Below are 5,707 nucleotides of genomic sequence, written 5' to 3' on the forward strand. Positions count from 1 at the left end.
GCAACGACTACATGACTGTACACGGTAAAGCCAGGTTTTTGTATTTCGCCATTTTGTGAATAAGATTTTAAAAAGGGAAGATAAAACTTGGGAATCCCCCCCCCCCCTCCAAAATAATCCTAGATTATTTTGAAACATTTCAGGACTATATTTTGTCTAATTTAGCTATTATGTGAAAAAAATATTTGATGCAAGGCAAGTTCAACACTCGATATATATTGCGTTTATCCTTTTGTGAGGTTAGTTAATTAATAATAATAAAATGAAAAGACATGCAAAACCACCAAGAAAAACAATTGTGCATACGAAGTGAAAATATAACAAGTAAAAAAAGTGCAATGAAATAATAAATCACAAAAGGACAAACACAAAATGTAATTTGAGTGTCACTCATACCTGTTGCAATGCATTTTGATGGATAGAAGTTCCTGAACAGTTTATTTTTTAAATTTTCCTGAAAATTAAACGTTCTTGTGTTTTCTAATAATTTTACATGTACAATGGAAAGAAAGTCACGTTTTAGTTAAACCGACGTCTTGTTAAAGACGTTAAATTTAAATAAAGTTTGTTACATTTCTTCAGTTTTTAAACAATAAATTAATCCTTTTTGAAATCTTTCAAAACTCTTAGGACTTAAATTGGTTTTCTTAAAAATGCACTTTCAATATCAAATTAAATTTATAGAGCAAAATTCTCCATTGTCAACTGAACAAAAAGCAAATAGAAAGCCTTAGCCGAGACCTCGTTTATAATTTACCGAAAAGATCCAATTGAATGCATTTGCATTAAAGGTAAGGAGTATGAAATTATTAACTTATTGATGCAATAATTTTGGATGACCCAGGACAGATCAAAGGAACATCCCTTCTCCCAGACATGTCACTGCTAAAAAGCCAGTGACAAATTCAGCAAGTTTCCATTATTGTCCATTGTTAACTGTCTGTTGCAGTATTCGGTTTAAGATTATTTTAGAGGCATAAATAATTTAATGAAATCAACATTACTTTTCATTTTGTTTAGTGGTGTTGCCTTAGTGTATATTATTAATGACGTTGCATTATGCAGTCTGATTTATCATTTCATATTATGCAAGCTAGTATTTTAACTCAAGTTTCCGATGAGGGCATCCTTGTCCAGTAGAGCAGCTTCGTCATTGTCCAGTCTCGTCCAAGCTTGGTGGTCCTCATGTCCTAAACATGACAAAATAAGCAAGCAAATGTAATAAAAATACATATATTAGGAAATCAAGCACTGTGGATTTTGTAGGAGGGGCAAACTACAATCAGAGGAATAACAAATTATAATCCTCATACCCTGGTCTTTTTTCGTTTTCAAAGTAAACTCACCTCAAGAATCAGTAATGGCCAGGGCCAGCAGGCGGTGTCAGTCCATCGTCGGTCCTCCCAGCTTACGATGGCTTGAGGCAGGCTCATCCTCATCTCAGTAAGACAATTCCCTCATCAGTCAGTGTCAGTGGTCCTCATTTCTCTACAAGGATTCAAATGACGAAAAAAAATATCTGAAATATTATTAAGAAATATGTGCAAGGAGAAAGAAAACTTCGATTTTTACCCCACAAGCAACACAACGCTATACCAGCACTCGTTGTGGACGGAAGAACACAGAAAAGCGCCAATCACCAATTTTGAGTTCTGTGACTAAGAGGAAGCCTACATCTAAACTAACTTCAAGAATCAGTAATGTGAAGCCCAGCAAGCAGGTCATCCGTTCATCTGTCGGTCCTCCTTCCTGCTTCCGGTTCCTCGAGTTTCCGTGTGATGAGGCTGTTGGAGCCTTGGAGGGTTGATTTTCGTCCAGACAAAGCAGCCTAGCTCATCCATGCAGTCTCAACTTTTAGATCATCAGTTTCTTTGAAGAAAGCTGCAACTCTTTCCTAAGTGAACAGGGTTACGAAAACACTGGGCCTAGCCCATTTATTACTGAAGTGAAACATTCCAAAGCATTATGTCTAAGCCTACTTGTAATAAGGCCACTTGTTACCAAATAGAAACTAAACGATTCTACCCATGTTTCCACTATTTACTTTTAAAAACAGACATGATTTTTTTTGTCATAATGCACACGAACATGTGCCGACACCGATAACGGCAGGTTGCCAATAAGTTGTACCCTTTCACAATGTACTTTTTTGGTGGGGGGGGGGGGGGGCAATTAGGTCTTTTTGGAGGCACTTCTCGACAATGCCAACAATTTCGATGTTTTTGAAATGCCGCTGTATATAACTGAAATTCAGTCATTTTCTAAACAGATATTTTGTTCATTATGGTGTGATTTTTTTTCTCGTAATTTTGCCAATTTCATTTTCTTTTGCTGCCGTCATTTTCCCACCGTTTGCCAACATTCGCTTTCCGACTTTTAAAGGCAAGTACATGTACATGTATTTACTTCTCTCGTTGCGGATGATTAATTTTTATGCCGTTATTTTCTTCATTTTTAATTTTATTTCCATAACCCATTTTGTTTACTTTGTGGCAAGAAAAATAATACTGATTTCGGGTATTTTTATTCTCACTAACGCTGTGATGTTTTCCTGGCGTTATTTTCATCATTTTCCTAGCGTGTAGGCCTGCACGTAGAAAGCGGAGTAATTTCTTTTTTTCGGAAAAAAAAATCGCTTACGATGTGATTTCCGCTACAATTTATTTTGGACCGATTTGAAGTTTGTTTTCAGTTTTCGTCATACGCGTAGTCAAGTAAATATCCGGGTGGGTATTATTTATTCCAATACTGCCTAACATTTTAAAGTTGATTTCGTATTTTCGTCAATTTGAGATTTGCCTCCTCAAAACCGTAACATTTTTTGCCCGACGTATTGCAGTTGAGAAAACATAACACTGATTTCAAGTATTATTCCTTTCAACATCTGCTTCGATTTTGCTTAACGATTTGACATTTTCGTAGCCGCAACGATTAATTTGATTTAAAAAAAAAAATAATTTTGTCTATTGTCAGAGACAACAGACGGATACCATTAAAAAATCACACCACACAGAGAGCAATGCACACAAAGGCAAAAAATCAAACATGAAACATTTACAATGAAACAAAATACAATCTACTTTTGAGTTTTTTCCCCCAAAAGTCATTCTCTCTGTAAGCATTTTTTTTACTCACAGATAAGTTTACCTTTAAATACTTAATAATGAACCGAGCTTAAAAGTTCTTCACATAATAAAAATGTCTTTCATATAAATTTATGCAAAGTATAATTAACCAAAGTTATGACTTTTGATTTTACTACGATCATTAAAATATGGTCAACTGTCAACTGTGCCCTCACTGCTCACAGACTAGCGAAGTATAGACAATGCGGCGCTTTTACAGACGCTGTTAATCCCAGATTTTTTGACCTTTTAGTGTTACTATAAGAGCGTATATGTCACCTTAACAGAGAGCTCATTTAGGAATAAGTGTTACTTGTTAATCAACAGTTTTCTCTGTATTAGACAACCAAATGAGTAACTCAAAGGAGAAATATATACTTGAGGAAAACATGTATCCCTGCCGATCTTTCCAAATCGGACTCACATAAATGATGTAGATTAAGTTTAAACCTTTACAAAAACACGAAAAGAAGAAATGTCGCATGCGATAGTAAATATGTTGCATGTCTTAAACAGCCATTTCCCTATCGCTTTGTTGATTACACTTAAGTTGTACCCTTTCACATGCATAACCTAGCTATTTCTGGCCTTTTTGAAGGCAAACTTCTTGACAATGTCACAAATTGCAGTTATTTCCGTGACGAATAATACTTAAAAGATGTGGCGTATGCCTAGAACTCGGGGGAATGCCTTTAACATTGCTGCTTTAATTGAAATTCAGTCATTTTCTGTACATCGATATAATGGAGTTTTTCCTTCATTTCCGTCATTTTTTTACCTTTTTTTTCTGCCGTCATTTTCCCCACCGTTTACCAAAATTCGCTTTCCGACTATTTTAAGCAGTGTAGTACCGTACCGGAAGTGGCTGCCGATTATAATTTGAATTTTTTTGTTAACATTATTTCGCGGGTCATTTTTCCTTAGCAAATTTTTGCATGACATAGGGCCTAGAAGTTTAGAAAATTACCGATTTTCAAATATTTATTTCTTTCGCTGCCGCTGTTAATCTTTTTACCGTAATTTTCGTCTCTTTAATTTCATTCTTCCGCAATCGAATTTTTTTTTACTTTGTAGGTAAGAAAAATAACACTGATATCAAGTATTATTTCTCTCACTAACGCTGTGATTTTTTTAGCCGTGTAAAATATGTTTCGTCACTTCACTTATTTGCCGCGTTGTTTTTCGGTGTAATTTTCGTAATTTTCCTGTAGCTACCTGTAGAAACAGAGTGCCGGGCTGCGAGAAGAAACTCCACGTACTATGTGATTTTCGTTGTAATTTATTTAGGCTGATTTGATTTTTGTTTCCACGTTTCGTCACACGCGTTTAGTCAACTATTTCGGGTAGGTATCGCAGTAAAGGTGAAAACAACACTGATTTCAGTTTTTTTCGGCGTAAATTTCATCATTTTCTCAGCCACTTGTTGGAAGCGGAGAAGCATTTCTGTGAGTAGAAAATCCGCTCATGATTTGATTTTCACTGCAATGTATTTTACACAAATTTGACTTTTTTTCTTCAATTTTCGTCGTACTCGTTGTCAAATATTTCAGGAATAGGTATCTCAGTAAAGTTAACCAGTAACAGTGATTTAAGCTATTATTTCTACCAATTATAGCGGTAACTTTGGCGTAAGAATTCGTATTTTCGTCGTTTTCATGTTTTATAATAATGCAAAATAATATGCAGTCTGATTTTGGATCCAATATTCCGCAAATTGGAAAGTGTCTGATGAGGGCATCCTTGTCCAGATAGAGCAGCTTCGTAATTTTCCAGTCTCATCCAAGCTTGGCGGTCCTCATCTTCTAAAACATGACAAAAAGAGTAAACTAGCATAATTTAGAATTAATATTTAAAGAGGAAATCAAGCATCGTAAGAGGTGACATAGTATTAAAGGAATAACAAATTTAAGTGTAGGCCTACATATCCCTGGTCTCTTTTCAAGTAAACATACCTTAAGAATCGGTAATGGCCAACCAAGCAGGCAGAGTCAGTCAACCGTCGGTCCTCCCAGCTTATGGCAGCTTGTGGCAGGCTCATCCATCATAGGGCAATTCCCTCACCAGTCAGTGGTCCTCATGTCTGTAAAAAGATTCAAATGACGAAAGACAATATCCGAATTATTAAGAAATATCTGAAAGGTAGAGCAAGGGGGGGGGGAGAAGAAATTTTCGAATTAACCCCACAAAGCAGTACCCCACTACCAGCACTCTTTATTTGTGGGAGAACATAGAAGAGCGCTAATTCACCCATTTTGATTACTTGTTTCTGCTTATTCTTTAGGTACATGTAACTAAAAACTAACCTCAAGAATTAGTAATGGGAAGCCCAGCAAGCAGGTCATCCGTTCATCTGTCGGTCCTCCTCCCTGCTTCCGGTTCCTCGGGTTTCTGTTTGATGAGGCTGTCGGAGCCCTGACGATGTCTTGAGACAGGCTCATCCTCATCTCAGTAGAGCAATTCCCTCATCAGTCAGTGGTCCTCACTCTGCTGAAAGGATTCAAATAAAGAAAGGAAACATTTGAATTATTGAGCTGTATTCGTGCCAGGGCTCGAAAGGGGAAAGAAAACATTGAATTAACCCC

General features: G+C 36.4%; 1 long non-coding RNA gene across 1 annotated transcript; it reads right to left on the minus strand.

The window, feature by feature from the left end:
* Window positions 1-407: 407 nt before the first annotated feature.
* LOC119729652 lies at window positions 408-5,489 on the minus strand. The gene is made up of 5 exons (XR_005271261.1): window positions 5,429-5,489; window positions 5,078-5,205; window positions 1,687-4,927; window positions 1,347-1,488; window positions 408-1,190 (listed from the first exon to the last, which is right to left on the minus strand). It is a non-coding gene; the product is annotated as an uncharacterized LOC119729652 (long non-coding RNA).
* Between the last annotated feature and the right edge of the window lie 218 nt (window positions 5,490-5,707).

The sequence above is a fragment of the Patiria miniata genome, unplaced genomic scaffold (genome assembly GCF_015706575.1).
Source record: "Patiria miniata isolate m_02_andy unplaced genomic scaffold, ASM1570657v1 HiC_scaffold_1, whole genome shotgun sequence".
Lineage (NCBI taxonomy): Eukaryota > Metazoa > Echinodermata > Asteroidea > Valvatida > Asterinidae > Patiria > Patiria miniata.